The sequence below is a fragment of the Magnolia sinica genome, chromosome 2 (assembly GCF_029962835.1).
Source record: "Magnolia sinica isolate HGM2019 chromosome 2, MsV1, whole genome shotgun sequence".
Lineage (NCBI taxonomy): Eukaryota > Viridiplantae > Streptophyta > Magnoliopsida > Magnoliales > Magnoliaceae > Magnolia > Magnolia sinica.
Window position 1 is genome coordinate 69,641,030 of NC_080574.1, and position 17,397 is coordinate 69,658,426.

Consider the following 17,397-nt stretch of genomic DNA (forward strand, 5'->3'; position numbering starts at 1 on the left):
TGGATGGCAGCCATTTCAAAGTAATGATGGCTGCATCAGTGGATTGCTGGCAATCCCATGGGATTGCTGTATTCAGGGATTTTACCACCGAGTTTATTTGGCATGCTTGGCTAATCCCGGGATTACGCCCTGCCAATCCCTTCCAATCTGTCCAACCAAACACGTCGTAAGGTCAATTAACTAAGTGTTTCAAGTCAGTCTAAGGGTCCGGGGTGTTATAATGCTAAGGTTTTATTAGAAATCTAAATGTCGCTTGAGTTCGGGGACACGTGGGTGCACGTGCAATGTATTATATTCGAAAAACTGATGGGGAATACCCAATGATGTGCAATACCTGAGTATTGGAAGGCTAGGGGTGTTACAATATCTCATTTATTTTAATGATTTTTTTATACAGTTTATTTTTCTGCTTCTATTTTAATGTGCAAATTATTTTTTAGTAATCAAAATTTTGGGTCTCATTAGAGACATATAGAGATTTTAACGGTGACAATTAGACTACTGGAGATCAACACATGTGATCACAATAGGTGTGCAATCTCCATATCACATTCCATGTCTTCGATCGACGTCGTTAAGAGTACTAGTGTTCATGATTGTGATTCATCTCACTTTAAAAAGATTAAATGTTGTGCTGACAATCAGGATCCAATGTTAATAATATTTATGGATGAGATTTAAGAAGAGTTTTTCGTAGTATATAACAATGGTGATTTTAAATTTTAGTGGCTAATTATTAAGAAGTCTCAAACAAATATGTTTTATGAAATATTTTTAAAAAATGTTTTGAAATTGATCATTACAACCCATGTGGGAGAACCTAATATTCTATTAGGTGAGCCTACTTGATCAATGACCCAAATTGATCAAACCTATTAACTGTTGGATCTTTGGACTGTGCATAATGATGGGCCCCATAGTAGTGGTGATCATTTCAGATACACAAGGGTGGTGCGCTTAAGAGCAGATTAGGTGTGGCCCTTATCGTGGGACCCACCTTGATGCATATATTTTATATCCATGTCATCCATTTGTTTTGCAGGATCATTTTCGAGCATGAGCCCAAGAATGAAACTGATCCAATTCTCAGGTGGGCCATACCATAGGAAATAGTGGTGATTGACAATAATGGACCACAAAAGTTTTAGATCAAGCTGATATTTGTTTTATCCCTCCATCCAGGTTTATGTGAGCTCATCAATAGGTTGGATGGAAAATAAACATTAGGAAAACATTATGGTGGACCCTAGGAAGTTTTTAATGATAGGGTGTTCAATCACCACTACTTGCTATAGTATGGTCCACCTGAGAATTGGATCTTCTTCATTTTCAGGCTCATGGGCTAAAAGGATCTGGTGAAACGTGGACGGAGTGGATATAGAACACCTGCATCAAGGTGGGCCCCATGATAAGGACCACACCATCTTGGCTGAGACTATGGCTGCACCTAATCCTCTGCCGATGTGCTTGGACTATACTAAGTATGCATAGTATTTCAGAGAGACATTGACTCTTATGGTGTGGAGACCCCTGGAGGAGTACTTGTGACTGGTTAAACTAGTACCTCAATTCTTATAGTCTTGGTCACCTCACACACACACACACACACACACACACACACACACATATATATATATATAAACCTCTTCTCTTATCCCTCTTCTCTTATCTCAGTTTTCTAAAAAGGTTAAGGTATGGAAGGTCATGTTTCATCCTCATCCATTGATATCAAACATAGCTTTCTATTTAAGTATTTGATTTAGATTAAGTATGAAATTATGGTAATGGGGATTCTTGCTTCAATGCATTGAATTGGATTTTCGAAAGAAAAAAGAAAAATCACTTTTGTTCCGCTGTATTTTCGACATTTCCATTTTTATTTTTATTTTTTGCATTTCCCAATACCTGGAGAAACAAAGCCATTCAACAATTGAATTTCCAAATTGACAACAAAAAGTTTAAGTTGATCAAAGACATATACAAGTTTCAGCAGGAGTTTGCTTCTCTTTCCATATTTACAAAAATTCCTCAGCTGAAATTCAACCATGTACAAATTAGTACTGTAAAAAAAATGTCCCCAAAGGTCGATTATGGTTTGATGGATGCATTTCCAATTACCATCATCATGTATTTAGATGGGTAATCAGTTATTGTTTGGAACTTCAAGCTGGAGAGGCAGATTACATTCCCAACCTGTCTGATAATTTCGCCCGCGTGAATGGTGAAAGAAGCTCCATCTGGTGAACGAATTGAATGTCATGAACTAATGGGTTGTTTGATCTGCTTGGAGGAGATCCACAGTAACAAGAAGGAGAACATCCGGTGGTGCTCATCAGCTCCCGCCCATCATGTCTCTGAGCAGAACCAGGTCATGAAATTCTATTAGAAGTGATTAAAGGAAGTGTTTCCATTTTTCTCTACACACATTGCCTTCCTCTTTTATTTAAGATGTAGTCTTGTGTTATACATGATTGTATAGCAACTCCATATTTGAATAGAAGAGATGCCAAGGCCTGTTTGGATTGCCAATTACAGGCCTAATGTATTGCATCAGGATGTATTTAAATGGTTAGTCATGCCTGTCTCTGTGACGATCCTGTTCGTTCGTCAGGTGGGGCCTCAATGTACATGCTGTGAGCCCAAAATTCAGGTTGGTGTACTCTTCAAGTGGTCCTCATATGCGTGAAAAGAAAGACCACTAGTCTAATTCATTGTAACCATTTAACCCACCTGGTTTTTGGGCCAAGGGATGTATATAGTAGGACCTACCTGATAAATGGCTTGGCATTCCACACATGTGCCAGGTTGGAATGTGTCTGGCAAATCAGCTCTTCAATTTTCCTTACATGCTATGCTGGCTTGGAAGCGAACCCAACGAATTGCCACAAGATAGCCATGTGGTTATGCTTGTAATTGGTACTTGGTCTGCATAGACCAGTATGCAGTAATGCACTGCAAATTTGCCATTATAGCTTATTACAATATTTAGTCAGGTGGGCCCACCTTGATATATGTTTTATATCCATATTGTCCATCCATTTTGCCAGCTCATTTTAGTCAATAAGCCAAAAAATGAGGTAGATCAAAATCTCAGGTGGACCACACGACAGAAAACAGTAGTGATTGACAATTAAAAATTTCCTAGATAGGGCCCACTGTAATGTTTATTTGCGATCCAACCTGTTGATAAGGTCAAACAGACGTGGATGAAGGGAAAGTACAAATATCAGCTTGATCCAAAACTTTTGTGGACCACAAGCAGTTTTTTATGGTCAATCATCGTTGTTTCCTATGGTGTGATCCGCCAAAGATTTGGCTGAATCCCAGCTGGACTCGAGACACATGCCCCTAAAATTCCCATCACTGAACCTGACAGTAGCGAGACTCGCTACTGAAGTGACGTCACCATGCTTTGTGGGGCCCACTGATGTATGCGTTGTATCTACACCGTCTATCTCTTTTAGAACGATCATTTTAAGGCATGAGAGAGAATACCTGGGAAATGGTAATTATTACAATTTCACTGCGTTTGAAAATTCATGGGAATTTGTGCCTGTGAAATTGGTTCAAAAGATGAAATTTTAATTTTTGGATGCAAGGTAATGCGAATGATATATCCATTCCATCAATCTGTTTTATTACAATATTTTGGAGCATGAGACAAAAAATGAAGTGGATCCAACATTCAAGTGGCCCACGCCAAAAGAAACAGTGGCCCTACGAAGTTTTTAACTGTAAGTATTCGATTCACTTATTTGTATGACGTGATCCAATTGAGTATTGGATATGCCTCAATTTTTAACTCATGCTATGAATTCAACTGGAATAATGGATGAACGGTGTAGATACGCGAAATGCATCACAGTGTGACCCACAAATATTTTGTAATATTCTTCGTTTTCGTGTCGAAAAGTAAGCAGTCAAACCAGGCAAGTTGTAAATGTAGGGGAAGTAATTATTACCTTTTTACACTGCATTTACCATTTCACTGGAAAATCAAATACTCCTTGGCATTCCACGAAAGTGTACAATGTGCCCCATTCCAATCAACATTTCATATCAATCCAGACCATTCAACATATTTCAAACCTTCTGAATAGGACCATCTTACAAAATTACGATCAATAAATGGCTCGGACCAACTTGTTCGGTCCTGAGTTGAATCTTGACTTGACTGAGTCAGGTGATGACTCGTACAAGTTGGGTCGGGCCCTCTATTCTCATTTAGGGCCGAAAGTCAGGCGGGTCTAACTTGACTGGCCCGACATTGGATTGGGCTTGGGCAGAATGTATCAAGTTTGGTCTTGAGCTTAGGGTATATAAACACTAACTCGATAAAACTTGGGTCGGGCTTGGGTTGAGTTCTTGGGCTGCCCGACCCAACCTGAACCCGATCGATGTATAAAAGTTACTTATAAATTATAATTGAGTACAGATCATTTATGTTGAAGGTACAAGATCATCATGTCTCATTGGTCCACGCCATTTGTGATGACTCAAGCTACCAAAATATGTTGGATTTCACTCTCCCAAATAGATTGTGTGCTACACAACATGACTTTTAAAGGAGTAGTTGTCCTATATTTTAGTTTGTTTGTTTAGAAAAAAATAAAGTTCCTTAAAATAAATAACTTTATATATAATTAATAAAATCATAGGTATAAAAAATAATATGTGCATTGAAATGTAATAGACTAATGTAATAATCAAAATATTAGCATGTATCCACCCGACTAACTCGACCGAGCCCGCTTGAGTTGGTCTTGGGTTGGGTTAGGGCTGAGGCATAAGAACGTTAGGTTGGGCTAGGGTTGAGCACCAACCCGACCCAACCTACCCAACTTCCAGCCCTAGTCTCATTACCGTCTCATGGTGACAAACCAGATCCAACTCAAACAAATCTGACTTGACTTGACCGACTCATCAATACATGGTTCTAATAGCTGAAACCATTAAAAAAAAAAAAATCATTATCTAACTTGTGAGAGCCTGATGGGACGTTGCCTTGGTAGAGAACGAACGAAGATTGGGCAATCACCACAATGCTCTCAGATAAATAATCAACAAATGCAAACAGGAATTGGAAACAGTTGTAACCTTAATTGTGATAATGTCCAAAATTTTGCTGCTCGCTTCATGGTTTGAATGGCTGTTGTCAAAAGCACAAAGAGAGAGAGTGTGAGAGAGATTCAGTATCCAAAGTGAAATAAGGAATGAGAAATTAACTTAGAGTAGGTCATGGACAGTTTCATGGCCAAGATAGATTAGAAAAGGCTCAGTTAATGATGGAAGTGATCCGGACCGTCAAACCTTAAATCGGATATATCTCGCAATCAAGAATAAGTTATTTAACATACCATATATAATTTTGGGGTAGGACGAGCTACTTTAGCCATCCAACCCTACTACACCAGGTTACGCATGCCAAATTTGCAAAATATCATCAGATTGACAGTGGAATTATCATTTTATTTTCATTTTTACTATTTATAGTAAGTTTTAGTTTAAGTATAACTATTCGTCCCTTGGGCTTTAGGAGTTGCACCCAACATGAAAAGTGCTTAGAATAACTAGGAGAACATCATGGTGAAGCAAATTAGGACACTTATTTTTTGCCGAAAACTATACATATTAGTAGACATCACAACCGTCTACTATTTATAGTAAGTCACGATTTCTAGGAGTTTTAGTTGTAGTTTGATTCCGAAACTTCTTCCATGGCTTAGTATTCCTATTTAAAGGGTATGAACTCGTTTTTCGAGCTCATCAATCAAATTATGAATTTTCTAGAAATTATTTCTATTTTCTTTTCCTCGTGGATTCGAGGTCTCTCTATGAGGAGTTTAGAAAAGTTCTATGAATTTGGAATAGTTATCCCCCCAACGAAGACAATGCTCGACCTCACGTCCTTCTCTACTTCGGAAATGCACATAGAAAATGCAAGATGTTTGCTCACCAGGCAGGTCACACTTGTATGTGAATGTGGACTGCTGGTATTTTTATTTATTGTTTAATTTCAACAGACTTGTTTTGAAAGTTACTCAGACAGGATTGGATGCCACCATCGTGGCACCATTGCCCACATTTTGAAAACATAACTATATCTATAACAACGCTAGAGAAATACAATAACCGCCTATTTGTTTAATCCTTTACTACAGTCATCATTAATAAATAGATAATGATTACTTTTTAATCTATGTTTGTAGAGATGGAATTCATAAGGTAAACATGCATTTGAGAAATGGGAATTTTGTGGGTCCCAACGTATTGTAAATGTTTGATATATGCCGTTCATCCGCTTTACCACTCATTTTGAGGCATAGATTGTAAGCTCAAGTGGACCACACCGCAGAAAACAGGAGGATGATAACATCCACCACTGTTAAAAGAGGATATTTATGTAAGGCCCACAATGATGTGTATCTGTCATTCAACTTGTTTAAAAGGTTAGAGAGTCATGGATAGACTATAAACACAACATCAGCTTGATCCAAAAATTTTATGACCCAACAAGTTTTCAACAGTAGTTGTTCAATTTCCTTGTGGTGTGTAGTGTAAATTCAAGTGTTTCAAATTTACTTCATTTTTGGGCTCATGTCCTAAAATGAGCTGATAAAACAGACGGTCAATCTAGATCAAGCGCATGCATCAAAGTTAGCCCCATTAATTTTATTTATTGCCTTCTTCCTCACCTCAAATTGACTTCAAAACCTAAACTTCAAGTTACATGCATTTCTCTTGATAAATAATCATTACCCATTTACATACAATGATAATTGTAGAAAATGAAATAAACAACCCTGAGGCGATTCTTATATTGAGATTTTCAAAATCTTAGCAGGTTTTAAAATATTGCATTTTTAAGGTGATATTAACCTAAAAGGTTAAGGAATTTGTTATGTAAATAATATATGTAAATCCAAAATAATTTAATAATCTAAAATAAATGTTTGTAAATATTTTATTTTCGACTAGAAAATCACCCCAAAATTTTTGGTGCCAAGAAATTGTTAGGAATAAGATTTGTTATATGGATGTCACTCAATTGTGTTTTCGAGCATTTTTTCCATTTATTTTAGTAAGCAGAAAAAATTGTACAATGATTACAATTTATTTTACTTTTCCAGTAATTTAAATTACGTTTGATCACAATGAATGCTTTCAGCATTTGTTGCAATTATGAAATATTATATATATATATATATGTGTGTGTGTGTGTGTATGTGGATTTCATTCTTATTTTATGTCTTAATGCTTGTTTAAATAAACATTCGAAAATAACGAAAATATCCCATTTGCACTGCATTACTTCAATGTCACATTCGGAGATACAAACAAACTTAATAAAAATTTTCCTTAGTGTTAGCTTCCAACGGCTAGGATTAAATATGAGATTGCTGCCCACTCAAGTATCCAACAACCTTGAAATTTCACTTGTCCTTTTTTTTTTTTCTTCTTTTTTCGGAAGCGAGTCTGGAGTCTGACGTAGGCAGATAAGCATTGCCGTGCTTACCTCCTTTTTATCTAAAGACGGGGACGGACGAGGGCGCAGCATTCCCAACATCTCATGTTGAATGCAGATTTTTAATGAAAAATAAAAAATAAAAATGGGTGGCATCTAAACGTATTCTTAAAAACTCTTGTATAATTGAAAAATAAAGTAAAATAAAATATACAACTCAGCAAATTCATAAAAACTCATGCCTACAAAATTTAAATTCAAAAAAGTTTTTTTTTTTTTTTTCAATGGTTTTTAACTTTTTGTAAAGGAAAGAATGTGAAGAAACCGACGGACCCGTGGTTACATGCAAGTGGCTTGAGAAAGTCAGGCGCAGCGGCTACGAGCCTGCGAGGCTTGGGACAAACCGGCAGCTCATCTCTTCCGAACCTAAGCTTCGACATCTCCGAACCTGAATCGACAATATTACTCTGCACTCCAAAATGATGCATTTTTTTATTTTTTTTATTTTTGAAAAGGGAGAAAAACAAAACAAATAAATTCAATAATCATATTGTTTATCGTAATCACCTATTTATTAGTAATCCCAATGTTAATGACACCACTAATGAAAAAAACCAAAAAAAAAAAAAGAAAAAAAGATCAGCCACGCAAAATCATAAGGAGAAAAGGAGGATTTTCGATACATGGGTGTGGGCCCATGAGAATGCAATGTTGGATTTTATTGACCGTTGGAGTAGGGAAGATTTACATTTGGTTGGCTGAGAGTAGATGTAGGATGGTGTTTTACCAGTTGAGTTGAATTCCAAAGTCTTTCTACTCGCATGTTCCCGTGCATGTATGGATCACTTGGTCGTCCAACCGTCAAGGACAAGAATTCATTATTTTTATTTTACATTGACGACTTACTGTGGGTCCCACCGTAGATGGGCCAGCACCCAAAATTTAAGTTGGTTAGATGATCCTGACTGCTCAACTCATGTATCTTTGCCTGTTATATCTGGACCATTGGTCATCTCTTAGCATTGGATGCATGGGCCTGCTCAACCGTCCATTCTGAGACCACTGATTGGATGATTGATATTAATGGGTAATGTGTCCCATCCAGTAGGAGGCGCCATGAATATATATCTGATTAAGCTGGAAAGATGAAAATAAGGTTTATCACCTGATGGACGGACAGGATTTCACATAGACAAAATGGTAGGCCCAAAAAACACCAATGCTTTAGGCGCTGTGTAAAACAGGTTTTGAAGACGACTCCGGTCCGACCGGATGAGCAGTGCACCATGTCGCCACGTGTGAGCTATGTATTTGCGCACGTGCATTTAGCATGTCCGAACTCAACACATGGTTCCAGCTCATTCTCAAATGTACGGGAGCGGATTAGGTGCAGCCCTTGCGGTGGGGCCCACTTTGATGCATGTATTCTATATCCATGCCGTCCATCCATTTTTTCAGGATCATTTTAGGGTATGAGATAATAAGATTGAAGCAGATGCTATTCTCAGGTGGACCATACCTTAGGAAACAGTGGTGATTGACCATTAATGGGCCACATAAGTTTTCGAACACTTTTATTCAGGTTTACGTGACCTTATCAACAGGCTGGATGGCAAATAAACATTACCGAAATGTTACGTGGGCCATAGGAAGTTGGTGGGACCTGGGAAGTTTTTAACGGTGGATCGTTCACTTACCAATGTTTCCTATACTATGGTCCACCTGACATTTGATTCTTCATGGATTTGGATTTAGGATGCGTTCGTCAAAGTGGGGCCCACAGTGAGGGTCGCACCATCTTGGGTGAGGCCGGGGCCGCAGTTAATCTGCTCTTTTTAACCCGCATGATTCCTTAGTGTGGCTGTCAACGGGCTTGGCCTGAGGTAAGTTTCAATTAGAGGTGTACACAAGTCGATCCGGCACAGCTCTACTTGGCTTGGCAATTAGTTGACGCAGCTCAAACTTGGTTCAGCTCGGTTATCAAGCCTGAATGGCCAGCTCAGCTCGGTTTTGTCAGCAGCTTGAGCGAGTTCAAGCCAAGATCGAGCCTGTGCGGCATTTTCACAAACACATGTAATACACTTTTAATTTCTTAGTATATGTAAAACAACAGCAGTTGTTTACAAGTATTTCATCAAACACTTTATAGACAACATCAAAATCAATAAAAAATGGTATTTGTTTCATATACATATCTTCATTGCCACCAGCCGACACTTCGTTGAGTCATTTCATCAAACACTTGGTAAGCAACATCAATATCAAAGTAACCGAGTCACCGAACTATTCGATCCGTGTTCGATTCGAGTTAGGGTTCGATCCGAGTCGAGTCGAGCTTGGGCAAGCTTAAACTCGGGTGAAATTTTTTTTACTCAAAAAATCAGCTTGAGTTGGTTCAAACTCAATTTCAAACCTTGTCGAATCGAGCTTTTTCGAGTTGAGTCGGGCGAGTTAATCGAGCTAACTTGGTTCATGTACAACTCTAGTCTCAGTCCAGATTTTGAACTATTTTAGGTCAGGCTAGGCTTACTCAAAATTCTGATTTTTTTATAGGCCTGAGCCCGGCCTATTGACACCCCCTGTTCCTTATATCGGATGCAATTGCGTACTGGCAGCCGCAGCAAGGTAGCTACTATACAGTGCTCTGTTTTATCTAAGCCAACTATCTATTTTTTCTTGTCACCATAGGCATGAGCCCAAAATGAGACAAATTGGAATCTCAATTAGACCACATCACATAAATAGTAGAGATTAAACACCCACCGTTGAAAACTTACTATAATCTAAGATTGTTGATAGATAAAGATGACACTCCTTCATTAATGAGATCCTCACACATGAATTTATAATGCAGATATTGTCATACATTCTATTGCACCCAGGTATGATCTTATCCATGTTTTCTTTTAATTTAGAAATATGATGTTATTGCAATTAGTTTCCTACGGTGAGTTGATAGATTATAAAAATTGTATTGTATGCAATTTTGTTGCGTATATACACTAAGGACCCAATAGAGCCCACTCGTGGCAACGTTCCATTAAAATAGTAGGCGGCCTGCCTGTGCATGAATGGGATTTCTCTCCATTGCCAAAGGATTCCCATGGCTTTTGATTGGGCCAGATCTTGTGTGGCCCACCTCAGCCGATTCTGACGGTGACTTGTCATTTTCACACAATTTGATTATTTTGTCTTGTGCTTCATTGGTGCGGGCCATTGAACCTTGTGATTAGTTGCTTTAAATGATGATCTGATCCGTTCAAAAGAATTTCTCCATGCCTTCACTTGATGTCACGCCCCAAACTCGGAAATCGGGATCACAAAATTCTCGATCATTGAATCTGATGCCGACAGCCTCCGTAGTACCCCATTCTCGGCTCCCAGCGCGCATACATCAGATTCCGATCCTAGGATCCTAGATGAAGGATTTTCCAACGTACATTTATCTCGTAAGAAGCATAACCACAAGTTTACCCAAATCATATATCCACTAATATAAACAGTTGAATATAATACTGAAAAGGAAATACATATATCGAAGATCAAAGCTCCAGAAGTCCACTGCATGCTCCAAGCTCAGTGCTGCTGCAACCTAACGCTACCTGCACGCATCTATTGTGCATAAGCTTTTAGAAAACTTAAAGGGTGGTGAAAGTGTGTGTCCGAGATAAGTGCCAAGAATGCAGTACAATGCCATAAGTCATATAACATCGGTAATACAGGCAAGATAATGAATCATACGATATCAGAGTAAGCAGAAATATGCTGGTAAATCCATGAGTGTCATCAGTCGTACCAAGGCTATACGATGTAAGGCATGAATGCTAATGGCCATATTAAGGCTATGCGATGCAAAAACATAATAAGTCAATATCAGATGTCGATGATACAATGCAATATGCGATGCGAATGGAATGGAATGACCAAGCTGGAGTGTGAAGTCGGGATGATAGTACGTAGTATCGCAAGCTACGGGGTTTATCACAAAGGACTTCTATCTAAACCAATTTCATACATAAATTTGAATAGTCAAACTCAATGTGGTAGACTCCTGATCTCAGGTTAGTAGTGCACCCAACCGAAATCCTGATCATGCGAAGGTACACGACAATTAGTTGCGCACCACCAGCCCGAGTAGATAGTGAATGAATGAGTAATATACTGAGTATGCAACTTATGCTCAATAAGTTCACATATTAGTACTGTACATCTTTGGGATCATCACCGGGGTCTAGTACACTCCAAACCAGATTGATGCCTCATCAAGTGCAATAAGGTGAGTGGAAGAGACCTCACCATCCGCCTGCCAATATCGGGCCCGGCTCGTCGATAACGGACCTATTTCTCAAGCTGGTCAAATTTAGCCTAGCTTTGCCTCCTCCTCTCAGGCAGGTAAGGTCGCACCCCCTTCTAACCGACCATGACATAGTGGGAGATGCGGTCTAACGGTAGACGGCCATCATGCGCTCATGCATCTACTCGGTATAGACGTTGGAGCAACCTCTGGAACGAAAAGGGTTATGGGACTTTCACCCAAGGATCTATAGCACCCCATGTAGAACAGATTTTCGATGTCCCATCTGGTCATCCACGATATGCCTGTGGAGGCTACGGCCTTGATGTCGCTAGGGTGTATGGTAATCATAATCACACAATGCGAGATGCATGAGTCACACAGTCTAATCATGCATCAATCCTGCGCATATCATGCACTCATGTGGGACAACTCCGCTTATCTGGGAGTATCAGCCCCTATGGCATATGCAATGGCCAACCATATCTCATAACAAACATACAGATGATGTGTATGGGCATGTATCACGATGTTATGCTATCACATACATATAATCGGTATCGATAACCGACATCGATAATCGGCATCAATAATCGGTCTATCAAAGGGCCTAAGGGAAGGTCACAATGAGGACATTTAACCATTATTGCCCATCAATGTGGACATTTAACCAACATTGCACCCAATGAGTGGCCTATATAGAGCCAAACATATAGTGGGCCCATAGCCTCACGCAAGGGCCTAATATACATCACAATGGGCCTCGCTCAAGGGCCACATATACATCACATCAGGCCTCATCAATGGCCACAATTACCTCACAACGGGCCCCATACAATCATAATGGGCCACCTACAATGTCAATGGGCCTTACACAAGGGTCTCATACATCAAGTGGGCCGCATCACATGGGCCTTATACATCACATCGGGCCCCATATAATCACAATGGGCCTAAGACACATCACTATGGGCCGCATCACATGGGACTAATACACATCACTATGGGCCGCATCACATGGGCCTAATACACATCACAATGGGCCGCATCACATGGGCCTAATGCACATCACTATGGGCCGCTCACACGGGCCAAATACACATCACTATAGGCCGCTCACATGGGCTTAATGTACATCATTATGGGCCGCTCACATGGGCCTAATACACATCACTATGGGCAGCTCACACGAGCCTAACACATATCAACATGAGCTACTCACACGGGCCTAACACACATCACTATGGGCCACATCACAGGGGCTTAATACACATCACTATGGGCCGCATCACATGGGCCTCATAAAATGGACAACTTGGATCAAACACGTACATCACGTGGGGGCCAAATGATTGGACGGTGTGAATATACAACATATATATCACGTATCAACATGAGCTACTCACACGGGCCTAACACACATCACTATGGGCCACATCACAGGGGCTTAATACACATCACTATGGGCCGCATCACATGGGCCTCATAAAATGGACAACTTGGATCAAACACGTACATCACGTGGGGGCCAAATGAATGGACGGTGTGAATATACAACATATATATCACGGTGGGTCCCTTTATGATGTGGGTTGTGGGGGGTTTGCGGTCACGGTGAGGGTTTTGGATTACATCAAAAATCATTTCAATAGTTACAAGTGTAACATATGTATCACTGTACACTATCATTCTATGGGGCACATGGCCCACTAATGATGATTAGCACTGTCCAAACATTGTCCAGGTAAATCAGCACCATCCAAACATGCCTACGTAAATCAGCACCATCCAAACATTGCCAACGGATACATAACGACTAGTTATTGATCAAATCAAATCAATTGATCCGTCGATTCGATCGACAATACTATGATTTTTGCATTTTGGTCTTCACGAGAATAAAATAAAGGGCGATTTAGCTCCAATTATGTTATGTCATTGGTTAAAGTTTATAAGAATATTCCAATCAATTTGATTTTAATGTATGAGATAGTCAATATCTAATCGATTAGTTATGTTGGTTTTATGTGGATCTTCACTAGAATATGGTTATTTTTATTAAATGGTGGTGGGTTGCCTAGATCTTTGCCATAAATTAATAGATCACAAGGTTAGGTCTAAGATTCAGGTAAGCATGTGAATTCATTTGGTTCCTATGAGTATCTAATCAACTTTGTACGGTTTTTTAGTGGTAACACCCACGTATTTGCTACGATCAAGTGTGGTGAATATACGCAAGGTATTACAATCTCCCTCCTAAAAATTAATTTTATCCTTAAAATTTTTACATTTTCATACTTATTGAGTAATTGCTGGTAATTCTTACGAATTTCAGCCTCCGTTTCTCATGTGTCTGTGTGATGTGTGCATAATATTTTAACAAATGGAATGACTTTATTGCGAAGCACTTGTTTCTTTCGATCGAGAATACGAGTTGGCCGAAGGATGTAAGTGGCATCTTCTTGAAGTTCTATATGTCCTCCTTGATGATATGCGATAATTGGGAATATACTTTTTTCAACATTAACATGTGAAATACATTGTTTACAGTTGAGATAGATGTGGGTAGCACAAGATGATACACAACTGCACCGACACGATCAAATATCTGAAAATGGTCGATGTAGCACGGTGTTAGCTTTCCCTTATTACTAAAGTGCAACATTCCTTTCATGGGAGAGACTTTAAAAAATGTGATCTGCTACCACGAATTTTAAATGTCTTCTTCAAGTATTTGCATAGTTTTTCTACCTACTTTGGTTATTAGAAAGCGATGCCTGATAATATCGATATTCTCAAATGTTATCTGTACTAACTCTGTTCCAATTAGGTTCCTCTCTCCAACTTTTCTCCAACAATGCGGGGCTCGACATAGGCGCATGTATAATACTTCGTAAGGTGTCGTGCCGATACTAACTCGAAAATTCTTGTTGTATACAAATTCGGCATACGAATGACAATCATCCCAACTGTCTTTCAAATCAAGTGTACAGGCACGGAGCACATATTTCAAAATCTGGTTTATCCATTGATTTGAGGGGTGGAATGCGGTATTGTAAGTCGTACCCATAGCTTGTTGAATTCACGTCCAGAGGATAGACATGAATCGGGAATCTCTGTCTGAAACAATCCCCAACAACACTGTGAAATTACATGATTTTCTTTATATACAATTTAGCTAAGTCGTATGCAGAGGTCATCAAGCGAATAGGTAAAAAATGACTTTTTCTTTGTTAGTTGATCGACTATTACCCGAATAGAATCGTGACCTTTTTTTTAACATGAAAATAAAATCCATTGAGATGTAATCCCACTTCCATTCGACTATAGGCATAGGTTGTTAAAGTCTCGATGGTTTGTGATATTTAGCTTTGACTTGCTGACAAGTGAGACATCTCGAGACATAATTTATAATTTCGCTCTTTATGTTGGGACCGAGTAGAATCATGAGTGCATGAGAGCCGAATACTAGTAGACCGCGTCTCACTGTGTTGAGGTCGGTTGGAAGGGGGTGTTGTAATGCCTCGGATTTCGTAACCCGAGTTTATTGCTCGTTTTCCAAAGTGTTAACATTTAAAGATAACTCATATTTCACAATATAATTTTTTAAAATAAGCATTGCAACAGAAGAGAAGCAAATCAAATGTAAATGGAATGTTTGAATATACATTACATATATACAAGAGATACAAGTGACTGCTCATATGGCTTATATAAACCAATGTCTTAAAATATATAAATACAGGAAATTACAAAATCAATATAATGAAACCTATAATCTTCGCAAGATCATTCAGCTCCACATGAGCTGTAACGACCTTGGAAATTTTGTGCTAATCTTTCCTTAAGTAGTTGTTTTTAGGGTAATTAGCGCTATACTCGATTGCTTGTGAAATTCGCATCAATCACTTTAAATTGTATCTGCATGGCTTAAAACTTGTAGATTAGTTAGCGCTATGTTACTCTAAAATCTGGGATCCATCGCTAAATCCAGTTGTTCTGAAAAATTTTTGGAAGTTCTGGATTGGACCTGGACCGCGCGTCGAAAGTCCGATAGCGATGATCTTAGGCTATTGCGGTCACCGAGTTGGGCTTGACCATCACCTCGAAAATCAAGTCCATGTGATGTTCTGAGTCGATTTGATTGAGTTCGGAGTGAAGAGTGTGAGAACGGTTGGATATTTAATAAGTTTTTATGAAATCTGAGTCGTGTCGCTTGCGCGATGATTTTAAGCTATCTGACCGTTGGATTCTGATCCAATTTCACCCTCTGATCAGGGAAGGTGGCACAAGCATATCCTTGTGCTTGTGGACCTGATCGAGATTCCGTGACTGTTGAATTGAGTGCGGTCCGCCACGGCTGATCTGAAGAGCCGGTCGGTATGAAAGCTCAGCTTGACCTAGATTTATGGTCAATGAACTTAAGTCCGACCTTTCGTGATTATAGGCCCACCAGAAGTGCTTCGTTGGATCGTAAGAGACAGGTTTTGGTTATACCCTAAGTATACCTTGGCCCTGGGGTTATTTTCATCAATTTGAGGCCTATTTATAGTCCTTAAACCCTAGCTCTCTTTTCCATACAAATTTTCTCTAACCCTAGCTTGGAAAGAAAGTGGAAAAGAGAGAGATAGTGAGAGAGAAGTTGGTGAATCATCTTGGATTCTTTCCTATTCTTCTGCATCTTTGAACCTTCACTTTGAATCGTTATTCTGACGGTTCTGAGTTCATCTTGGGGTAAGTTAACCTAACCCTAATCTGTGTTAGAGCTTAGAATAGTCTTGGTGTTGTTGTATCTCATTTCTATTCTTGTTTTAGGGTATTCTATCGTTGTTGACGAAGACAACTCGTCTAAATCAGTTCGGTGTTTCTTTCCTTACTTAAGGTGCGGACTTTAAGTGTATAGGTTATGGTTTTCAAGGCTTTCAATGCCAATGAATGATTTATTCTTGTTATGGATGAGTTTTCACATGCCAAATGTTGTGTTTTCTTTGCGTTCCTGATGTGCTTGTGGTGTATTAAGATTTGTGTATTCTAGGTGTATGTATAAAGTACCGTATACGTATAAAATATGCACTTGTGTTTGCCATGATTATTTGTCGTGTATGTATGCTAGATGTATGTATGACAACTCCTTGGTAAAAGGAATTGTCCAAATGCATGTATTTCAACATATGTCATGTATGTTGTACCATGTATTCTAAGTGTTTGTAGAAATGCATGAATGATCTAAAGTGTAACTTATTACACTAATTGCGGGCATTGAGAAGTGATTCTCAACACTCCTATTGATGTGCATGATTTCCTTCTTGCTAGTTACATTTCATGTTATTTAAATTCAAGCGTTATTTATGCTTACATTTATGTTAAGTTGATATTCTTCAGATGCTTAAGTACCACTTGATTTAAGTTGTTGTTCCATTACTGTTTTACATTCAATATGAATATCTGTTGTAGTGTAATGTGTGTGGGACTATGCATTAGTCCAGGAAATCGGTAATCTGCTTCATGATCGTGGCTGAGATTGCTTTCGCCACAAAGGACATATTAGACGAACCCGAGTCGTATTAGAGTTGTCGGCAGTGGTTTGGCCACGCGGAGTGTTTGCGCACTCTATATCGTTCAACCCAACGTGTGCTCG

General features: G+C 39.1%; 1 protein-coding gene and 1 long non-coding RNA gene across 2 annotated transcripts in view; one reads left to right on the plus strand and one right to left on the minus strand.

The window, feature by feature from the left end:
• Positions 1 to 2,529, plus strand: part of LOC131237183 (pentatricopeptide repeat-containing protein At1g20230) — a 43,826-nt gene extending 41,297 nt beyond the window's left edge. The window contains exon 3 of the mRNA XM_058234855.1: positions 2,136 to 2,529. The gene's annotated coding sequence lies outside the window, so the exon portion shown is untranslated. The remainder of the gene's footprint in view (positions 1 to 2,135) is intronic.
• A 2,522-nt stretch (positions 2,530 to 5,051) lies between these two features.
• LOC131229255 (uncharacterized) lies at positions 5,052 to 8,283 on the minus strand. Its single transcript, XR_009163240.1, has 3 exons — positions 8,033 to 8,283; positions 7,799 to 7,913; positions 5,052 to 5,149 (listed from the first exon to the last, which is right to left on the minus strand). It is a non-coding gene; the product is annotated as an uncharacterized LOC131229255 (long non-coding RNA).
• Between the last annotated feature and the right edge of the window lie 9,114 nt (positions 8,284 to 17,397).